This window comes from Dipodomys spectabilis, unplaced genomic scaffold, assembly GCF_019054845.1.
Source record: "Dipodomys spectabilis isolate Male_0828 unplaced genomic scaffold, ASM1905484v1 ptg000454l, whole genome shotgun sequence".
Classification (NCBI taxonomy): domain Eukaryota; kingdom Metazoa; phylum Chordata; class Mammalia; order Rodentia; family Heteromyidae; genus Dipodomys; species Dipodomys spectabilis.
The window spans coordinates 771,977-796,359 of record NW_024871131.1 but is presented as its reverse complement, the minus strand read 5'-3'; the positions used below and the strand labels follow the sequence as shown (position 1 = coordinate 796,359).

The 24,383-nt window shown below is 38.8% G+C and overlaps 1 pseudogene; it reads left to right on the top strand.

Annotated features, from left to right (window-relative positions):
* Positions 1–23,784: 23,784 nt before the first annotated feature.
* Positions 23,785–23,884, top strand: LOC122098042 (annotated as a pseudogene).
* The last annotated feature ends 499 nt before the right edge of the window (positions 23,885–24,383 follow it).

The window sequence follows — 24,383 nt, the reverse complement described above, 5'->3', positions numbered from 1 at the left end:
TTCCAGGGTTCCAGGCCTGTGTCTTTGTATGATGCACACTTAAGCTTTCAGCAGCCTTTATTTACATTTTATTATGAGGCCAAGGCAGGGAAAGTCACAAATCACGCAGGGGAAGAAAAGGTTAGGGTTCATAGAAATAACCAATATTCAGAAAATTTAACTTGGGGACATAAAATTGGAGCATACTTATGTAAAAACTACCATGAAGAAAAAGATGAGGGGGCTGGGAATGTGGTTTAGTGAGAGAGTGCTTGCTTAGCATGCAAGAAGCCCTGGGATCGATTCCTCAGTAGCACACAGAAAATAAGCCAGAATTGGTACTTTGTCTCAAGTAGCAGAGAGCTAGAGACAGTGCCCAGGCCTTGAATTCATCCCAAAAACTGGTAAGAGATCACTAGCTACTTAGGTAGGTAGGAAAGTAGGTAGGTAGGTAGGTGGATAGATAGATCTTGGATGTCAGGAGGAAAGAAGGGAATACAGACCAGTGTGAGGCCTTCTGTAGGGTGCCAGGCCACCACATTGTCTTCACACAACCACAGAGCAGGAAGACTGTGTCTGTCCCACTTCTCAGGCAGCCGAAGGCCCCAGAGCCAAGAGGGCAGAGCCAAGTTCTAACTCAGGTGCTTGGAGACAGAAGAGAAAGGGCCCTGCTTCTCCTTGGACTGGGAATTTGCATTAATGATGTGCAAAATGAAGGAAGGAGAATGGACTGGCAGAGGTAGAAGAAGAGTCTTTTAAATCTGACAGATGGAGAGTCAAAACCCCACTCCTTAAGACAGAGAGCAGAGTTTTTCTTCTCTGTTCCTCCACTCTCCCCCACTAAACTGGCTCTCTATTGTTAACCTAAAGATAGGCTGAGGCTCCCTTCACCTGAGGGAGAAAGTTAATCAGTCATTGTTTGAAGAGGCTGAGAAAAGCCTGACCCTGATGTAACTCTAACAAATGTTTCACGGAACCCCCCATTGCTAGCTGTGCCTGGAATGCATGAAGTGCTTTTGCAGCTGACTTCCCTGTTGATTATGTACATTCTGCCTCCTAATCCTGCAGGCCTAGGTCTCTTCATCTAGCATGTCTTTTGAAACTGTTTTCTGTCTTTGAAATACAGTGATACACTGGAGTTCTTCCTGCTAACACGGCTAGGGCTTGGATCCTGAAAACTTCATTTGAACCCAGGATGGGTCAAAAATGTTTCTTTTCTGCTTCTATAGCTCAAGAATTCTAAGAACATTTAGAGTGCAAGTAACTTCTAATCACCAAGAGAAACACAGGAATCTCTTGAACATCTGACATTTCAGAAGTGGAAGTCAGAGTGTCCTAGACATTCGTGCTCTGGCTGGCTTCACCCTGTGATCCTCAGATCTCAGTCTCCTGAGCTAGGTGATGGGTGTGAGCCACTGCTGTTCTGCTTGTTTCAGAAGTGTAATGACATCGACAATACAAGCCAACTGCTCATCACAAAGTGCTTGGGGAGCATATTAAGTCTTTCAATATTGGACCTTTCAGAACCCCGTAGGACACAGGTTATAATGCTAGAGTCTGAGAGGCTGGGCATATGGATCTGCTACACTTGAACCTTGAGCTCTGACTTCAATTCTGGTCTACATCAGCGTTCATTTTCCAGAGAATGTTCTCCTAATTAGCAAATAGGAAAAGTACTTTGATTAACCCTTACTTTTTTCCAGTTGTGTGAATTGAATCATATCTAGACACTTTTCCTGAGCAAGGCAAACACTGTACCACTTGATCCACAGTGCCATGTGGGCTTTTGTTGGTTCATTGGAGATAACAGTCTAACAGGTTTTCCTTGTCTAGGCTGACTTTGAACAGTGATCTTCAGATCTCAGCCTCAGAGGAGCTAGGGTTCCAAGTGTGAGCTACTGGCATCTGGCCTATTGTTTTTGACAGTCTTGGGGCTTCTTTTTCTCAAGGCTAGCACTCTACCACTTGAGCCACTCCACAGCTTCTGGCTCTTTCTGAGTATGTGGCACTGAGGATTCAAACCCTGGCATTCATGCAAACTGAGTGAGCTCTTTACCACTAAGCCACATTTCTTGCCCCACCCTTACAATTTTATCCCTCAACTTGCCTATCCTCAAGAAAATGTTTCTGACTATAAATCATCTAAAGAGATCACTATAGTAAGGTGTCCAAAGGTAAAACACAGCTCATACTTGAGTGAGATTCTAAACGTGAAGACTGTGACAAATGCCTCAATTTAATTATGTATCATGTTTCATCACTTAATAAAATATTAATGAAAAATGAGTTCATGTCCTAAATTATTGTGTATAATTTTATAATGTATGTTCAAAATGTAATAAATATGTGTATAATAAAACAATAAATTAATGACTTAAATAAAAATAAAATACAAAATCAATAGTAATCATAATATATAATAAACATACATATGTAAGTATATATCATATATTACACATGTATAGAAATAGTTTTTCCATTGCAGGGCCTTCATTCGGGCCCTGGGAACTCTAGCCTGAATTTCTTTTCCTCAAGGACAGTGAGGTTCGCCTTCACCCATGGTGCAAAAGAGTTACTTGGACAGTGAGATCAAATCCCAGCAATGGCAGAAATACTGGCCCCAGTTCCAAGACTGAGACTTAATTTTTTTTTTAATGGAAGCAGGTATGTTTATTCAGTTTCATACTGAATATTAAACAAAAATACAGTGGAGAATTTTGTACAGCTATTCAAACATCCTTCCTTTACCCCTAAAGTGCTTCTCTGAGAACTACATTGTTTCTTTTTTTGTACATTTTTATTGTAAATAGGTTGTGCAGAGGGGTTACAGTTACATGAGCAAGGTAATGAGTATATTTCCTATTGAGTATTGTTGCCTCCTCCTCTGTATTCTCCCTACCATACCTTCTGTCCCATCTCCACAACTACTCCCCCTGCCCTGGTCAGTGACTTATTTTTTTTATTTTTGGCTTGGCACAGGGTTTGAATTTAAGTAGTGACAATGCTGCACCTTGCCACACATTGCTACAGATTTACCAAGACCCTGAGATCAAATCCCAGGCTAGGAAAGAAAATTGGCAGAAATTCCAAACAAGTGAGCTTTATTTTTTTAATTTATTTATTTAATTAATTAATTAATTTTTATTTGTTCTTATTTTTTTGGCCAACCATGGGGCTTGAACTCACGTCGTGGCAACTCTGCCTTAGCTTCGATCACACTAGGCTGGGGTGCAGCATCTGGACCCATATTCGATCCGGGGATCCTAGGACCAGAGGGCTTGCAAGAAGAAAAAAAATGTTAGAAAGCACAAAAAGTGGTGAGCTGCAGAGGGCTGGAGGGTTTTACGATTTTTTTCTTTGCAAGGTGACTATCCTGGGTCTTAATTACCTGGTTGCAAACTGGAGCTGACCTGCCATTGCTGAAAGCTGGCGGGCTATCAGGGAAACCATAGGCTTCCTGTTAACATAGGCTTCTGGTTCAAACCTGTCCTAACACCTACCAATGGCAGGAGATCGCAAGGGACTTGTTCCTACGCATACGAATACCAATTGATAGAGTAGTTCATGCGACAGTTGAGTCTAAAATTGGATGCTGCCCACCCATGTATGGAAATATAGATCCTTGGTTTAATTATGAATTTATGACTATATTGTTCCCCACCCGGGCTCGATCTCAGGTCTAGTGAATGGCTTCGCTCCTTTGTGGCTACAGGCTCTTGTGCTCACCATGACCCTTTCACCAATTGGGTCTGCTAGGCCTTGAGTTAAAATCCCAGCACTGACAAAAGATTCATCCTTATGTCAAAAAGCAATCGTTGCACATGTTTTCCTCTCCTGTGAAAGTCCTGGGTCTCAACAAAGATGGAGAATGCATAGGCAACCCTATAACCATAGGAACAGGTTGTTATCCATGTCATCACAGTTATATCTGTCACCATACTCAGGAAAATACACAATATGAAGTACACCGAATGCAAGATGCTGTCCAAACATATATGTTAATATAGAACCTATGTTTAAATAATGAATTTATGGCTATAGTGGGGGCACCCTGAGGATCAATGTCAGATCCTGGGAATGGCCTAGCTCCTTAGTTGCTCATAGGCTGGTTTGTTCACCTTGACCTACTCACCAATTGGTCCTGCTAGGCCCTGAGACAGATCCCAGCACTACCAACAAGTGGATCATGAAGTAAGAAACTGAGTGTGAAAATTATTTTCCTTTTCTCTCAGAGTCCTGGGTGTTAGGCATGATGGAGAACATGTCTACAAATCTAGATGCTATGTGATAGTATATCATCAATGTAATAAACGGAGTGGGTGTCATTGTAGTAAATAAAATCAATGGTAAATAAATGAATAAAAAAATACAAGGAACAACCACACCAAACATGTATGGACTGAACATCTATAGGTAAGTATACATCCTATCTTTACAATGTAAATAAATAGTATGCTTTCCAGAGCTGGAGCTTGAATTCGGGCCTAATGAACAGACCTGACTTTCTTATCTTCAAGTATGGTAAGATTCCCCTTCATCCACAGTGCTGCAGATGTACCCAGACCCTGAGTTCAAATCCAAAACCGGGCAGAATAAACAGCGCGAATTGCAAGCCAGGGAGCTCATTTATTTTTTATTTTATTTTATTTTATGCTCAGCACGACACTTGAACTCATGTTGTGGCAACTCTGCCTCAGCTTTGATCACTCAAGGCTGGGATGGAGCCAATGGATCCACAGCTGCTCCTGGGATCCTAAACCCCCAGGCCTTGCAGAGAAAAAATGCACAGAAAAATGTTGTGAGATAGCTTTTTATGTTTTCTTCCTTTGCATGGTGACCCTCCTGGGTCTGACTGACACTGTTGCAAAGGGTACTTCACCTTGCATTACTGAAGGCTGGCAGAATACCGGGGAAGCCATAGGCCCACGTGGCAAGGTAGGCCCTGATTTCGAATCCCTGTCCTGACACAACCAATGGCAGGAGATACTAAGAGATTTGTTCCCATCCATAGGAATAACAATGAAATGTTATCAATGTCATGGTTGAATAAGTTGATTGTAAATGATGCTTCTATAAAATTAGCACAATTTTAGGAGGCTGATTGATTTTATGAAGCATTAAAAGAATACTATTACTTACAGGAACACAATAATTTCAAGACACTGATTGATTTCATTAATAGTTTAAGGATGAAAACAATAACAATAATTACATGGAGGCATAATAAATACCCAAGAATTGGTACAAATGTAGTCTATATAAGTGAATAATGGACAGACATCTCTAGCATGCTATAAAGATATATATTTATTAGTATACTTCCATCTGTGTGTCAATCTGTTCTAATTTTGTCAACCCCTGGGGCTCGATCTCAGGTCCTAGGAACTGCCTGTCAGCTCAATTTGCCCCAGGATGGCGTGTTGAAACTCACCCATTCATGAATTTGGCCTTGTAGGCCATGAGTTCAGATGCCAGCACTCCCAAACAATGAATCGTGGAGTAAGAAGCTGATGTTGACACATGTTTTCCTTTACTGTGAATCTTCTGGGTATCAGGTATGAAGTGGAAAACATATGCAGACCTATATACTATGTATTCAATGTAATCAATGTTCTATGTGTCATAATAGTCAATAAAATAAACGGTCAATACATGATTAAAACAAAAAATAAAATGAAAAACTCCACTGAATGCAATATGGAGTCAACATATGTATATAAATATAAATCATATATGTAAATTGTAGGATGTTTTCTAGTGGTGGGGATCAATTTCAGGCCTAAGGAACAGACTTGAATTTCCTGTCTTCAAGGAGGAAATCTTCCCCTTCCCACACAGTGCAACAGGCTTACCCAGACCATGAGTTCCAATCCCAGTCTTGGCAGAAAAAAAGGCACCTTTATAGTATATGAGGTCCAATTCTTCGGTATTTCATTATGCCTCCATTTTATGAATGTGATTGTTTAAATGCTTAATAAAGTGTTAATTAAAATCAATCAGTGTCCTATAATATAATTGTGTATAAATTTTTCATAGAATAACTCAACAACTGCTCATTAATTCATGACATTAATCACATTCCATTGGTAATCATATGGATAGGAATGGATTTCATAGGATCTCCTGCCATTTGGAGGTGGCAGGACCAGGATTCGAACTGTAGGCTCCAGCTCCCACCACTTAAACCCGAGGATAGGGAACTCACAAGTCTGTCCAAGAACATCAGCAAGACCAATGATGAGGCAGGCAGCAGTAGCTCTCAGCAATCCTCCTTGTTACTTACAAGGCTGTGATGGGAGGATCAAAGTCATCCTAAGTACAAAAGTCCTTGAGACCCCTGTCCAAATTCAGTGCCAACTAAGCCAGAAGTAGAGCCGTGTAGCTCTTGTGGTAGAGGGCTAGCCTTGAGCAAAAGCAGCTCATGGGCTGTGCCCAGATCCTGAGTTCAAGGTTTGGGACTGACAACAAACAGACATACACAAGAATCTGTGCAGCCATTGACTAAAGCAGGTCATCCTTTTGTGCCCAACTGAATTGGACATAGTTCCCAGAGAAAGTGGCTGGGGAGTTGCTGTCATCTTGACTCTGCACATGCTGCCTGCATCACAGGATTCTGGCCACAATCCCATTCTTTCATGTTTCTTTCTGACCAATCGAATACAAGAATTGTGGCCATGCCCACATTCCATGCTGCCCTGTACCCCCAGGATTCCCTCGGTTGGTCGTCACCACTACCAGCAGTTGAAGAAGGTAGTGGTGGCTGAGTTGTGAGCAAGAGACTTGAAGCTAATTTGGAGTAGGAAATTGATGTGCCCTCCTGCTTCCCAGCCCCCTCTTTTGCTTCCTCCAAGTCACCATATTTCAAACCTCAGGTGGTGGCAAGCTTCTTGTAAGCTTGCAATCATGACCTGGTCCCGGCCCCTGGTCCTCTGCTCTAGACCTAAGTGTCTGCAATGCCCCCTCCATTGCTGCTCACTCCACCAGGAGCATCAGCCAACAACTCCTCCCAGCAGCACAAGTGAGTGGCCGCCCAGTGGGCCTGCACCCTGCGACACTCGTACTTGGAGATCCCCCCCAGGTCCCAGACTTGCACCTCCATCACACCCAACAGTCCAGCCAGGGCTCTGCCACTAATGCGCCAAAAGGGTAGGGGGTGGGTGTCAACCCGGGGATCCCACCCCCATCCCTAGCGGCCAATGTCCCAGGAAAAGGGCAGATGTAATGATGGGTGAAGACAGGGTGCCACATCGTCCCTGGCCTAGAGCAGTGGAAGCCACAGAGCCATGCACCCTTTTTCTCCCTAGTGGGAACTTGGTGGCTTTAGTCAAAGGTGGGGAGCAGCACCTCCACACCTGCCTTCTCTGGTCTTTTTTTTCTGGGCATGAAGGTTGTTGGATGCATAAGATAGACCCCCCCCCCCCGTTGCTGTGTGAGCCCTTGTCTTCTGTGCTTGGTCATCCTTTCACCTGAAGAGGGTCCCAGAAAAGCCCAGGAGGGAGGTGAAGGGCGCTGGGGGTCAAAGCAGAAGGTGAATATCTGGGAGGAATACCCCAACCCCCCTCACACATACACCCGGCCTGTTCCCCTACCCCTCAGCTGTCAACAGTTCTCACAGGATCATCACCAGCTCTGCCAGCATGTGCTGGTGCTCTTGTTCCATTTGATTTCCTCGTCCTCCCCAAGAATCCACCAATTAGCCCAGGAGCATGTAGGTTAGAAGTAAGTAGTATGTCGATATATGTAGCCCTAGGACTCCATCCATTTCCCCTCACCCCTGGTCAGACACTCCTCTGAGGTCATGACCCTCTGCTAGTTTCCTTTCCCAGGCTCTGAGGAGACACCTGTCTCAGGACTCCTTCACCCAGCAACCTGGCCTAGGGTTTTGGTGAATGTGGAGTCAAGGCTGGTTGTTCCCAAGGGGCAGGATCTGGCTCTGGAGAAAGGGAGAGGCGGGGTGGTGCTGTTTCATTTGAGTGGTGCTCCCCTTGGGTGGGAGCCCCTGGTTCTCCATGCTCCAGCTTGTACATTGTGCCAGATGAGGAACGAACAGAGGCACTTCTCTGAGTCATGTGTGTGTGTGTGTGTGTGTGTGTGTGTGTGTGTGTGTATGTGTGTTTGTGTGTGTGTGTGTGTGTGTGCATTAGAGAGAGAGACAGAGACAGAGAGAGGGGGAGAGAGAGAGAGAGGGAAAGAGAGAGAGATCATCTTTCTACTTGTACATCCTGACAGTGCTCAGGTGAGTGATCAATTGGCAAATTTCAGGTGCTGCATGGATGAGTCTTCTGTCACCAGTCTGGATTTGTGTGTGTGTAGAAGTGGGTTGCAACAAAGATAGTCGGACCCTTTGGTAACTTTTCCTGCTATCTTTGGGGGCTTCATGGCTGAGGTCTAGGGGCCTGGAAGGGTAAGGTGCTTGAAGGGGATTTATCACCATTAAACTACAAGACCAAGGGATTTGTGTGCCCTGGAGCTGTCTACTCCCTTGGGCCTGGTTGGTGGCAGTGGGAGCTTGGGAGGACCTGGGGGTGTGTCCCACAGGGGGTGGTTTCCCAGGGGGACAGATTGTGTAGCCAGAACTTAGTAAGGATGTGCACCCTGCGAGTATGGAGTGCACCAGCATAGGTCAGACTCCGGGTCTTCTCACCATGATGTCTGATGGGTGACGCCAAACCTATATTAAATCTTGATCTGTGGTCTTCAGATCTCAGACTCCTGAGTAGCTAGGATTATAAGCATGAGCATCTGGCACCGGGCCTCGGATTCTTTTTGGTATATTAGGGTTTGAACTCAAGGCCTTATGCTTGCCAGTCAGGTCTTCCACCATGTGAGCAAAGCCTTTCTGTCTTGGGCATTTCCAAGATAGAGACTAAATATATGGTCAGGCTGGGCTGGATCATGATCCTCCTATCTGTGACCGGCATGATCCACCAGGCCTGGTCCTCTGTAGTTGGGATAGTAGGCATGTAGCACCATGTTCAGGCATCGGTTTAGATGGATTATCTCAAACTCTTACTGCACAGCAGCCAATTCTTGACCACAGGCTAAGCCCTGTGTTAGGCCTCAAACATTGGACTGCAGTCTCCTCTTGGGACAATTGTGAGGCAACAAGGGATTTATACAGAGGGATCTCTGGCATAGGGCACAGAGGGAGCGGCCATCAAATATGGTTCTTGGCAATTCTGTGAGCAAATGAAAGGAAGATACCTGGAAAAGGTTCAGGTGGGGCCTGTTATTAATCGTGGAACAGGTGAGGGATTGTGAAACAAAACATAGCTCTCTTTCATCCTTACCTTATCCCCATAAGGAAGGGGATCCTTCCCTGTGTTCAGTTTTGCAGCTGGTGATTCAGAGGCAAGGAGAAGCCAGGTGACATACTCATGATCTCCAGTTCACAAGAAGCTTGGCCTGACTTCTCTGCCATGCTCCCTAGTACAATGAGTGCTATTATTGTCAAGAAGTCCAATTCTTATCAGTCTGGGTCTTGAACTATGGTCCTGGGCGCTGTCCCCAAGCTCCTCAGATCAAGGCTCACACTCTACTACTTAAGCCACAGTGCCACTTCCAGTTTTTTGGTGCTTCTTTGGAGATAAGAGTCTCACAGACTTTCCTGTCCGGGCTGGCTGTGAACCATGATTCTCATATCTCAGCCTCCTGTGTAGTTAGGATTAGAGGTCTGAGCCATGGGCACCCGGCTTAAGTGTACTTCTGACTTTCTCTCTCTCACACACAGGAAATGGTTTAATGCGTGCTGGAGGAAGTGGCCCAGCATCCCCATGTGGCTGGAACCCAAGGTGGCCGTCTCATTCTGGAGGTAGGCTGTGGGTTAGGAGATGTCTTGCTCAGCCTTTTGAACCAGCTCCATGAGGTAAGCCCCTCTGTGCCCTGGCTAGACCATGACGGTTATTCATTGTCCATCCAGCCTTACTGGACTTAGTATTGTTTTGTATGTCATTTTCTACCACCTGGCCAAAATTATGATACATAGTTATAGAATGAAAATGTAATGTCATCTTAAGAAAGTCATTTAGGGCTGGGAATGTGACTTCATGGTGTGGTGATTGCCTAGCATGCATGAGCCCCTGGGTTCAATTCATCACAGAAAAACACTGAAAGTGGTGCTGTCCCCAAGTGGTAGAGTGGTGGCTTTGAGCAAAAAAAAAAAAAAAAAGCTCAGGAATAATTCCCTAGCCCTGAGTTTAAGCTCCCTGGACTATCAAAAACAAAACAAAACAGTTAGTAAATACAAAATACAGAACACATACTTGGAATATATAATTGCTCCTTCCATATGGATACCTGACAACAGTCCCTAATTCATGCATTTTGCCTATATTAGGGTACTGTGTTGAACAAAAATGTTTTGTTCATTAGATCACTGCAGTTAATGGCAGGAATGTACTTAGATGTGAAGTGAAGATGAATTCTGGAAATTCAAAGATTCCAGGCTTTTGAGTGGTCACTGCTAATCACAGAGAAGGCTAGTCTAAGTGAGATTTGGAAATCTTTTTGGTCAGTCATGGCACCAAAAAAGCATAGGCTAATTAACAGTTGTGATAGAAGAGAAGGAATAACTCCAGATGGAATGAATAAATGATAGTAACTAACGTATACCAGAAACTGTTCTAGGGAAATATTTTTGGTTATTGAAGAACTAGCTATCAACTAGGCTTATACCTCATTGCCTTTAACATTCTAAATCTCTTAGGCTACTTCTTAATATCTGTGTGATAAATGTATCTCCTTCTATGCTGTTCTTTCATACCTGATCTCCTTTGCTTTCTAAATATCTCAGTCTTTCTATATTACTCTATGAATATTGCCTAACACTAAATAACACCTACACAGATGGCATAGGATGCTAATGTAAGAGTCCCATAGCTCATGAGTCATTAATATAACCACATGGAAAAATGAGGACATATTTATTCCTACCCCAATTTTTCTGAAAAGCTGCAATGTCATCAAATTTCCATTCTTTGTCTACATAGTGTCATTAAGTACACATAAATGCAAATATGAGCCAGGTGCTGGTAGCTCATGCCTGTAATCCTAGCTACTCAGAAGGATGAGACCAGAGGATTTTGGTTCAAAGCAAGCCTTGTAAGGAAAGTCCATGATACCCTTATCTTCAATTAATCACAGGAAACCCAGAAGTGGTGCTGTAGCTAAAGTGATAGAGTGCTCAACTTGAGATGAAGAGGTGAGGGACAGCGCCCAGGATCAGAGTGAAAGCTCCATGACCAACAAAAAAAGTGCAAATATGACTTTCAGTTTCCCCAAATGGAATGACAAGGTCAATAGTAATCTTCCCAAGCATAAAAAATAATTCCAAAATGATTCAGTACACCTACTTTTGCTGAGTTATTTAAGTTATGGCTTCTTTGCTGGGCATATTCTCTTCTTTTAAAAATTGTCAAATATTAGCTTTATAATAAACTTCATCTAATATTTCTTTTTTCAAAAGAGAAGTCCATACTGTTGATCTCACTTGGCTTTCTTACTGTCTTACTTCAAAGCCAACCCAGACAGAAAAGTCTGTCAAACTCTTATCTATAAATAAACACTAAAAAAGCCTGAAGTGGAGTTTTGGCTCAAGCAGTAGAGTACTATCTTGGAGGATAGGTGGGCAAGAAAGACAACTGTTCAAGGACAGAGTCCAGCCTCTGGGTTCAAGCCCCATAACTCGGACAAACTAAACAAACAAGCAAACAAAAACAACCCCCGATATTTCTTTGGGACTCTCCTTAAAGGAAACTGGTCTGAGAAGAGGCTGCTTGTGTGGATCATACTCACAGGATCCTGCTTTTTTGGAATTCTTATTGCTATGGAGAACTTAGGACCAGACTAAAGGAATTGATAACTGACTCCTGCAAAAAGAGAATCATCTCAGGGGTGAAATATCCATCCATAAGACACTTTTAAACCTCCATGTCTTTGATTCTTTGCAGCAGAACAATTTAAAAACAATGTTATTAGGGGCTGGGAATGTGGTTCAGTGGTAGAGTACTTGCCTTGCATGCATGAAGCCCTGATTTCTCAGTACCACATAAACAGAAAAAGTCAGAAATGGCGCTGTGGTTCAAGTGGTAGAGCACTATCCTTGAGCTGAAGACCTGAGGGAGAGTGCCTAGGCCCAGAGTTAAGGCCACACAATTGGCAAAAACAAATACAAACTAACTAAAAAAACAACAATGTTAATTCCTTTTATTCTATGCTGGCCTTCACATGGCACATTATTATCTTTTGTAATACTCTCAACTAGAAGTTTACAGACAAGTTTATATGAATAAAAAACACACTGGAAAAAGCAAGGGACAGAGTTTCCTTCAAGCCTTGGGATTCTTTACTTGTACAGTAAAAAGGAATGCAGAAGTTAATTTGAACTCTATCATTCCTCTATGTTCAATTCCTCTCCTGGGCTCAGTTTCCACAAAGTCCAGTAACAATCATTGGTGCTTCTTGAGGTCTAAGGAATGTTTTCGGGCTTCATTGAACTAACACAAGGACACTTTTGGGCATGAGGTAACAGGTGTTTCAGAGACAACTTAGTAAAGAGAAAATATAAAATTTATATTGCTTATAAATACATTATCCATGAGTACATTTAGTTCAAACTTCATAATTGCTCTGCAAATTAAGCCAAATTTTAAATGGGAAGAAGGTCCTCAGATCATTCTTTTTTTGAGTATATGTGCTGTACATTATTTCCCTAGTGCACATGAGTTAACAGTAAGAGAAACATTTGCAATAATAGGAGAAAGAGAAGTACTGTGTTTAAGTATAAGGGTTCAATACACTATAGAAGACTACAAATAAGACAACATCGAAACAATAAAGCCAAGTCCAGTATGTAGATTTATGGGAGTGTTACTAAGTGGAACATGAAGTATGAGGCCTTTCCCTTTCTAAATCACGCTTGCTAATCACACAAATTTTTAAAAAGTAGAATGGAAGAATAATTCTGGTTCCAATTCAAGTCAACTATAAGGGCATGGATTTAACTGGAAAAAAAGTCCATCTTGAGAGAGCAGGGATTATAATAGTAATGAACTAGTGGCTAAGATCGCATTTATTTTTCTTTACTTGCATTTTGTTGTTGTTGGTGGTCTTGGCACTTGAACTCTGGGCCTGGGCGCTGTCTCTCTGCTATTCAGCTCAAGGCTACTGTTCTACCACTTGAGCCACAGTGCCACTTCCAGTTTTCTTGTAGTTAATTGGAGAAAAGAGTCTCTTGGACTTTCCTACCTGGGCTGGCTTTGAACCCCAATCCTCACATCTCTCCACCACCTTGCTTAAGATCACATTTCTAACAGTGTACACTCAGCATATGCAATGTGTATGTTCATCTATCTTTCTATGAAATTTTGAGTTAAAAATCTGGACTACAGCTTAGGCTTTTCACTCACAAAAATGTTTGTAGTTTAAAAGTTGATACTTCTGGAGAAATAAAACCTAAAAATATAAAGGAGTCTGGGAAGTTCAGTTTGCATGCAGCCTGGGCCGAACACTCTTTGCCACACTACCAGCCAAAACCTGGATTGGAAGAATGTCTCAGGTGATAGAATACCAGTAATGAGCAAGATCGATGAATAAGAGCTTGAGGCTTTTGCATATATACATACAAACACACACATACACACAGAGGCACTTATATGTGCACACACAAATACATAAATGAAACAACTCTTACAATATTCAGAAAAGTTTTAAAAGAGCAATAGAAATACATCCTGAGTAAGAATTAAGAGATAAATTTTAATATTAGAAAGTCCTCAAGTGAACTTTCTTCAAAAAAGTTTGAGACTATTACATAGGTAGGGACGAGAGATAGTAAGAGAGTCAAGTAATTATTATTAAAAGGATCGAATGAATCAGAGATACCAGCAGTTGCATCTGAAAATGATCATATCCTGTGTCAAATTTAGAAGATCTTTGAAAATAGTACATAAACACTCTGAGCAGTCAGTCTGCTGGATAATATCATTGGAGAAGTTCAGATTTGCTAGTCTATGTCTAGATTAAATAAACCAACAAACCATGGCAAGGCAATGTGATACAAGCCTGGAATTCTAGCACTCAGACTAAGGCAGGAGATTAGAGAGTAGAATTAAATAGCGATACCTTCCCTGGAACAGGTAGTATAATTTTGTCTAATAAAACATACCAAACAACAAGAAACGAATACACAGTTGCAAGTTTGGGCTAATTTTGTCATTATGTTTTGAAAAGTCAACTTTCCTATTGAAATGTAACTCGTGTATAATCTTCAGTTGTGTTTTAAATGCTCTCTTCATTACAGAATATTCCCAGATTCAAAATGGCTCATGATTACCACCCAAAATTTGAAAAAGTAAGTAAGCATCATTCTGTTGGATTCTAAAGAAATGAGGAAGGATTACAAAATCTTAAGTCTAGAGAAATAGCAAAGTTCATCAAGTGCAGGACTTTGTAGATATTTCTAAATTAGAATTTAGAGTTAACATAAATATTTTAGGTTTTTTTTGTAATTTAATATTTTATAGGATACTACAAAATTCTTTTTAAATAGAGGGTTTAATTGACAAATTCACAAATGTTTCTGGCATTCTATTTGCCTAGAATATGCTTTCAAACCAGTTATAATTAGATCTTAGTTAATAGATAATTCCAACAGTTCATGTATAAGATGATAATGTAAATAATCTAGACAGAGTTGCCAACAAATCAATATTAATTTATAAATATAGAAAAAAATGCAATTTTTGAGGGTTTTGTATGACATTGTCTGAAGAAAATAATTGTGTGACATCTTCTTTCTTCTACCTATATGTAACACAGGAAGCAAGTTCCTTAATTACGTGCCTCTGTATACAATGAGAAAAATGCTACATTGGGGATTTGTTTTTGTTTTATTGGTTTGTCCTAGGGCTTGAGATCTGGGCCTGGAAACTGTCTCTGAGCCTGTTTATCCTCAAGGATCGTGCACTACCACTTCAATCTCAGTGCCACTTGTGTCTGACTTTTTCTGAGTTTATTGGAGATTTCAACCATAATCTTCTGACCTTAGCATCCTGAATATCTGTGATAGTTTAAAAAAGTATAAAAATGAATAACATTTGCTAGTGATCTCATCTCAAGAATCTCACTAGGGGAAAAATGATGCAACCCAGTTTATTGTAGTATTCTTTCCAGAACAAGGAGAGCATCACATTATCAGAGGTGTAGTATTTTTCACAATAGAGATAAGCTATTCATGATGTGAATTAAGGGAATTTTAAGGTGCACTTTTTAAGTTGGAAACTATTGGACTAGGATGACTTTATGGCATAAATCCTGGGATTGATGGTCATAGAAATAATAGCTTACTCTGATAAAATGTGCTTACTCTTGAAGAATTAATTACAGAGGCTTCATAATTTTTTCCTCTACCAGAATGTGGCTATTTTTCTGTTGACTTCTCAATTTGTAACACTCCATTGGAAACTGCATCTATTGCAAAATTACATAACATGCAAACAGGTACTGTTTTGAATCTCTCAGATATGGAATGTTCAGAATTTGAAAATGAGTACTTATTAGTCATAGGAGTTTTGAGGAACACATATATTCTGTCCTCATAACAACTTATTTACTTTTAAAAGTTATGGGTTTCCATAGAATTAAACTGTTTTCGGTTTTAGTATGAGAAAGTACTAAATTTATTCTTTTTTCAAAATATTGGCAAGTTTATTGTGAAAATATTGTCTAGTTGGATAACATTCAAGTTGATGACTCTCTGATAAAAAAGGAGTAATCGATTCAAATTAGATGCCAAATAGTATTGATTTTTAAAAAGTTGCTACATGAAATACAGAATAATATTTACTATACAATACAGTGAAATTATATTTTATGCAGCTTATTTTTTAATTTAATTTTATTGTCAAATTGATGTACAATGGGGTTACAGTAATTGTGAGGTAGTGAATACATAACTTTTCAAACTTGTTACCCCCTTTCATTTTTCTCAGTTTTCTTTCACCTCAATACTCCTCACAAGTTGTAATGTACATTTCCAACATATTGTCTTGTGAGTAATGCTATTGCATTGTCTTGCTCTTTGTCCTTTGTGTCGCCATTTTGTTGTTCCTGTTCCCTTCCCTAGTTAAGGTAAATGTATACACAATACACAGGCTACCAAAATCAAATAGAGCCGGGGACAAACCATAGGGGGAAAACCCCAAAGAAAATAGAAATCATATAGTACATTAAAAACAACTGCAAAAAAAATCTCTGTATTCATATCTTGGAGTTCATTTTGCTCAGCATCAGCTTATATGTTCATATATACACATAAAACCACTGGAAAATAATAGTTGCTTGGACACTATATCATGTGAACAACATGTTACAGTTTTTGATGTTAAAGGTTGAATTAGGATTGGGGAAAACGTGATTTTGATAAAGGAATTTCAAAAGAGTTTAAAAATTATGTCAGGCATATTTTAAGTGTTCAAACTTTTTAACAACTTAGCCTATTAAGAAAATTGCCTGGGAAAATAGGCTTTCATCCAAAGAAACTATGGAGACTTAGTTGAGAGGGAGAAAAGTGGGTAAAAATTTAGCTCATTTTCACACTAAACAAACTTCAGAAACCTTACTGTAAATCCTGTAGGTTCCCTTGAGAATTGTCCTTACCCAGGAAATATACTCTCACTGTGTGAAATTCAAAGTTCTTAAAAAAACTTAGACATCAAAATTTGTGAATTGAACTTTAATTACCAAAATTATTCTTTGAAAAAGATAATTTGAGTCAAAATATTTAGGCAGAAAGTGCCCTCCAAAATGAAAGAAGGTATTGGGTTCACACTTTTCTGTTTGTAACACTTTCCCCAATGTCTTTGCACGTGAAGCACTGAAACACAGAAAAAAAATCTGATTGGATACTCCAATGATTACACATTTATAAGCAGCTCACAAAAATAATATCCTTATCAACATGAGGTAGTGAAGACTTCTCATTACATAAGCCAAAAAGTTTGGGATCAGAAAAGAATTGAGAAAATTGAAAGGGTAAGCAAACAATGTTCTTACAAGCCCTATCTAAGCATATTGACTTCAGCAGTGGAGGGAGGCCAGAAATTTTGATATAGATTGTCTTAATATTTTTGCTACCTAAAGTGATGTTACAGAGCCTATATGGCTCACTACAATGCAGAATAGACTGAATGAAGACAGGAAAATAAATTCTGTGTTCAAATGAGGCAACTTCAAAGAGTTTTAAAAGAGAAAGAATGAAGATATAGCGGGGCAGGGTGAGGAGGAGATCTTTTAGTCTTTCAGCTTCACTGGACTTGAGGCCAAGAAACTGTGCTTAATTGGAAATTAGGCAAGAGCTAAGAGGAGGACATAGATTTAGGACATAGAAGCATTGTCCTTTGTAACAGACACTGTCACCCAAGGTATGGATCATTTAACTCTATTATTTTCCATACATCTTGCTGAGCAAATGCAAGACCAAGAGAAAAATAATCTATTGAAATAATTTTGCAAAGAATAACTTCACTGATCCTGATATGGTATGTAAGGAGAGACCTAAGAGAGAACATAAAAGTGGAGTATACTTTGGTTTCCTGTAAGCATCTTCTTAGCAAAATATATCTTTGAGGTTAGAAGTGATTGAACCAAAAAGTAGATGGAGTACTTATTTTTGTGGCACTTTAGACACAAGAAGACTTTCAATGTAAAAGAAAAAAAGTATAGCTAAATATTTGTGATCACAGCTTCTTGGACCGGTTGTTTGGAGACAAAGTTTTACATTAGAATTTGTCCTCATTAACATAGACCTTGGGTTTTTGTGGCAACCAAATGCAAAGGTGAAGTTTAATGGGCTCTTTTAGACAAATAAACAGCATGGTAGAAAAAATGGCAAATAATATTTAGTAAATTAGTTTGGTTAATTACTTTGCCAGAACAAAGAATGAAAGATATAATTCAAAATCACTTGACTTACATTCCTCAATACAATAAAGGCTTTATATGACAAACCTACAGCCAGCATTATACTCAATGGTGAAAAACTAAAGCCATTTCCTCTTAACTCAGGAACAAGACAAGGATGCCCACTCTCTCCACTTCTCTTCAATCTAATACTAGAATGCCTAGCTACAGCAATAAGACAAGATGCAGACATAAAGGGGATCCAAATAGGGAAAAAGAAATAAAACTCTCCTTCTTTGCAGATGACATGATCTTGTATTTAAAGAATCCCATAGACTCCACTCCCAAATTACTCAAGCTGATTCAAAACTTTGACAAAGTAGCAGGGTATAAAATTAACCCCCCAAAATCAATGGCTTTTCTCTATGCCAACAATGAGAAAAGTGTGTCTGAAATTAGGAAAGCAACTCCATTTGTAATAGCCCCACAAAAAATAAAATACCTAGGAATTAACTTAACTAAAGAAGTGAAGGACCTCTATGATGAAAACTTTAAAATCTTGAAAAAGGAAATCAACACAGAACTTAAAAAATGGCAAAACCTCCCATGCTCCTGGATTGGAAAGGTTAACATCGTGAAAATGGCAATACTTCCCAAGGCTATCTACAAATTCAACGCAATACCTATCAAAATTCCAACCTCATTCTTCAAGGAAATAGAAGAGGCAATCCAAAAATTCATATGGAACAATAAAAGAGCCCAAATAGCAAAAACGCTCCTCAAAGGAAAGAACACTGCTGGAGGAATATCAATACCAAATTTCAAACTCTACTATAAAGCCATAGTAATCAAAACAGCTTGGTATTAGCATAAGAACAGACCTCAGGACCAATGGAATAGAATTGAAAACCCAGAAATAAACCTACAGACCTATAGCCATCTAATCTTCGATAAGGGAGCTAAAATAATAGAATAGAAGAAAGACCGCCTCTTCAGTAAATGGTGCTGGCAAAATTGGTTAACTACATGTAGAAAACTAAAGCTAGATCCTTACATATCACCCTGCACCGGAATCAACTCCAAATGGATCAAAGACCTTGAACTCAAAGCAGACACTGAAAATATTACAGGATGGAATAGGAGAAACCCTATGTCTCCTTGGCTCAGGCCGAAATTTTCTGAATAGAGACCCGGAAACACAACAAATCAAAGAAAGGTTGGACAAATGGGATTGCATAAAGTTGCAGATCTTCTGCAGGGCAAATGATATAGCTAGCAAGATCAATAGAAAGCCTACGGATTGGGAGAAGATCTTTAATAGCCATACAACGGACAAGGGTCTCATATCTAAAATATACTTGGAACTCAAAAAATTATATCCCCCAACAACAAATCCTCAAAGAAACAACTGCCCAATAAATAAGTAGGCGAAAGGCTTAAAGAGAAACTTCTCTGAAGAAGAAAGAAGGATGGCCAATAGACACATGAAGAAAGGTTCAACATCCCTAGCCATAAAAGAAATGCAAATCAAAACAGCATTGAGATAACACCTCATTCCAGTTAGAACGGCAAAAATCAAGAACTCTAACAACAAAAGATGCTGGAGGGGATGTGGACAGAAAGGAACCTTACTTCATTGTTGGTGGGAATGTAAACTTGTTCAACCACTTTGGAAAGCAGTATGGAGGTTCCTCAAAAGACTTCACATAGAACTCCCCTATGACCCACCAATCCCACTTTTGGGCATTTACCCAAATGTTTACAAACAAGACCACACTAAAGCTACCAGCACAACTATGTTTATTGCAGCATTATTTACCATAGCTAAGATATGGAACCAACCCAGATGCCCCTCAGTAGATGAATGGATCAAGAAAATGTGGTATATATACACAATGGAATTCTATGCCTCCATCAGAAAGAATGACATTGCCCCATTTGTTAGGAAATGGAAAAACTTGGAAAAAATTATATTAAGTGAAGTAAGCCAGGCCCAGAGAAACATAGGTCCCATGGTTTCCCTTATTTGCAATATCTAGTATATGTATGATTCAAGCGGAAAAGGTCATATAATGTGATGTCAGGAAAATGAACCCTTAGATATGTATTTTAATGTTTTTTTCTTTCATGCATATGTTTCTAAGGTATTTATGCGATTATCTCTTTGTTGCTTTGTGTATCCCTCCCCCACAGTATAACCCCTGCTTTCTCTATATTTGATGTCAGTATAACTTGTGGAGGACATGGGGAAAAACCAGTTGTTTAAGGAAACAGGTGGACCTGTTGCAACAATGAGAAGTACAAGTTGTCATGTCCAAAACGAGCTTTACAATGTCGGTGCGGGGCGGGGGGAACGGGGAGGAAGGAGAAGGATTGGGATTGGGGGGGAGGGGGAAGGCTGGGAAGGGATGTGAAGGGTAAACAAAGGAGGAGGCTGCAATGCTTGGTAAGAAATATATGCATTATCCTACCCATGTAATTGTAACCCCTCTGTACAGTATGTCAAAATAAAATAAAATTAAATTAAATTAAAAAAGAAAAAGAAAAAACAAAAGAAATCACTTGCCTTAAAAGTTTGACGAAAGAGTATTTAAGAGAGATGAAAGAAAACATAGAGGACGTTTCTGTCTCCAGTGGAGTAATGGGTTCTTGATATTGTTTCTCCCATTCTATCTTCACTAGCTATAAAGTGTGGCTGAGGACTGGATTATCCATTGCAGACAAAGAGAACTCACAGAAGAAAATATTTGCAGCAGATATAGGTGATTCATATCCTTAGACAATCTATTTAAATCTGTTCAAAATTCTCTGCTACCCAAAACTGCCCTCTTTGAACAGCTTTGTTTGCTTTCCCAAGACTACCTTTCATTAACTATTTAAAATTTTGAGTGGTCACATTCATCCTTTCTAGAGATTGCTGTTTGGTTGTGATTTTTGAGTGTTTTTGTTTTTTGTTGTGTTTTTTAACTAATTTTCAAAAGGTTTTGCAAGTGTATTACAATAAATATGTCCATCTAATTGTCCAATTCTCCTGGATCAGAGTGACTCCTTCTGTTATTCTCAACCAAACCCTTCTCCAAGATTTATTTCAGATTTACCACGTCCTTTATCACATGTGTACATTGAGTATTCTAGCTGTACTTGTCCCTTGTTCCATTTGTCATTCATTCTATGTCTTTACTATTATTCCTCTCTGGTTTCAACTTCCTGATAGTCATTCTGGTAAACTGTCTGTTAATATTTTGAAAGGTTTAAATACATTCCATGGAGTTTCAATCCTGAATATACTTGAACTGATGTCAGCTTATATTTCCATAATTTATTCATCTGAAATAACAATTTGCAAGACTGGAGACGTGAAGGACCTAGACATGATTTTATTCTCATCCATTTGGAAGATTAATCTTTATTCAACAAGAAAGTTTAAATATGGCTTAGAATATATTCATAACTACAAAATTTTATAAATGGCTTTGTTAAAAGGTTTGTGATTATTTTATTTTACATGGGATAATATTTTCTACTACCTATAAGTTTTGGAAAAAGAAGAAAACCATGATTTACTACTATAGAGGAATATGATAGAAATAGAAGACAGATTTTATGTTTGTCACATCTCTGATGAGTACCCATATTCATGACTTTAAGTCATATTTCTTACTATGTTAGACAGATAGGGAAAACATAAAACAACATATGATAAAGCATCTATTTGTGACTTTTTAAAATGTACCTTATTAAGTGATAAAACTTACTATATTAGCTAGTGTTTGGGTTTGGATTATGGAAGGTTGTTCTATTTGACACATTTCTGGAAGGCACCTACTGAACAACACAAATGGTGGGTGGTACTATTTCTGCACTTTAATGAATGGTTGAAACTGCTTGGCATTAGTGCTGGAGAAATTAATCAACTCTATTGTAACTTGCACCCTAAACTTGAAAAATTTGTAATGTCACTATCGTCTACGTGTCAAATGTTATTTTGGTGAATGTGATTTTTAAAATATTATTTGAAAAGGAATCTGTTTTCAGGAGATTAAATGTAGGTTGTCATTTGTTTGTGAATGATAACATTTTTATACAACAGAACCAAGTTTTACTGAAGTACCAGTATTTTGAAGCATTAACGATCTTCTCAATTAATGTTTTTGTGAATTATATTTGACCTGAAGTCAAGTTTTCCTAGCCTTGGTAGACCAATTATGGATCTATCGTTCAGGAACTGTTTTTTTGGCCTACTTATGCTGGACTAAATCTTTCAGTAATCATTAGAAGAGGGGTATTAAAAATAATTTTGTGACATTTGTGATCTTGGTCACACATATGGTCTGTTCATTTTTTTGAAAGTTTGAATTGCTGTACTTTCTGTTAGATTTTGTGATCTCATCTTGCATTTTAAGTTGCATTGCATTTCACAATTGCATACTGCTAATTCTGGTGTCGTAAGGAATTGAGATGTATTTTCAATTACTTTCTGTTGACATGTTTCATGAGTCTAGGTGTGATATCTTGCCCTTGTTATCTGATGAAGCAGATAACTGGGACCTGGGATCCTAGTACCCATGGGTCCTGCAGAAGAGTAATACCTTTTAGATATCATATCAGAAAAATTGGGTATAATCATTGGGAAGGCTTCCGAAATTGGAGAAAAATATTTTGGCATCAGTGAATTAAAACAATAAACAGATCAGCAGGGTAAAGTCCCTTAAAGATTAGAGGAAAACAATAATTTTTTTTTACAATGTGAATTCAGAAGACCAAGAACACTCAGAAGGTATCAAAAGTTTATACCGAAGACATTGAATTGATGCTTTTTATATTCTAATGTACATTCTAAACCTTATTATTTATATTCCAATCTATTTATATGTCAAATTATCAATTAATTCTAGTAAGTTTCACTGTGTGAAATAAAATATTAGCACGTATAAAGATAAAATATATAACTATATATAATGTAAGAAAAAGGCACATGTTTTGCAATGTACTGTTGTGGTTGGGGCATCAAAAGCAACTGTGTTTTAAAGTATTGCTCCATTATTTCTACCTCAGTGTTTGGCAGAGTTGGACCTAAAGCTTTACCATTTGTAGATTTACATCCTAGAGGCAAGAGGAAACACTGTGATAAACATCACCAATTTAAGGCCTAATATCAAGGAGAAACATATAGACTTTTCTTGTAACTATGAAAATATTTGGTGAAAGAAAGGCAGTCGTGTAAATTCCTGCCTGGTTGGATGGTAGACTGGCCAGGACATTAGGTAATCATGCATGTGAAAACTTTTTCATCTTCTTGGCTTTAGCTACTTTTGAAATATTAGGTATAAGAAACAATTATATTTTGATAAAATACCTTCTAGTCTAAATGATTCTGTCTTAATTGTTCATCTCTCCATGATCCTTTTTAACTAAGATTAGTTTTGTTCCAGTAAGACAATCTATGCTGTCAGAGTAAGATATTCTGGTTGGTCTGTTGCTATATGAAAGAAGAGTAAATGGTCAGGTAGACATTTGTGCCAGTACGACCTCATTTAGGAAATTTTAAGCCCAGAAGTTTAGAAGTAACTATTAAGCAAGGCTTGCTTTGAATCCATTAGCTCCACAAAGCTAACTCAGTTGATAAATAAGTACTTGAAAAGCTATCACCTTTGGACCTAGCTATAAAGGCTTCAAAGTATGATCAAATTTAAAATGAAAAAAACTTGAAATTGTCATTGACAAAAAATTGCAAATGTGAGCAATCGACCAAACAATATGTTTTTTCCAATATACACAGAATTTTAGAGAATTAAGATCAATAGCATTTTTAGGAACAATAAGGTTTCCTGGTTACAAACAGTCAACCAAGGATATATGCCTGTATAAAGATTGCATCATTAACTACTTAAATTTACAGGATACTACATGCTTCAGCAGAACGTTTACCCAAATTACAACAATATAGAGATTATCATGGCATTTGCAAAAGGATGATATGAAAATTTGTGAAGAATTCAATATTTTTCATTCTTCAGAAGCAAGAAATGAAAAACAGTTATTAAAAAATTGATTACAAAAATACAAGTTGTTATGTCAAAAATGAACTTTACAACTTTGGTGCGGGGTGGGGGTAGTGGGGAGGATTGAGTGGGGGGGCAGGGGGAGGATGGGAAGGGATGGGAAGCGGAAACAAAGGAGGAGGCTACAATGCTTGATAAGAAATTTACTCATTATCTTGCCCATGTAATTGTAACCCCTCGGTACAGTATTTTCACAATAAAAAATACAAATGTAACAACACATATAATTCATTGAACTGAAAGTTAATTTGACATCAGTGTATTAAATCCTCACCTTAGAAAGGCCTTTATATAGCATAATCTTTACAAAACTGTTGAAAGTAGATAACATTGTCATTTTATCCCAAAGAAATAAAATACTATAAGGACCTAGGTAAAAAAGGAATCTTAAACTTTTTCTATATGGAATGCTATCTGAAATAACACATTTATTAATGAACCTAT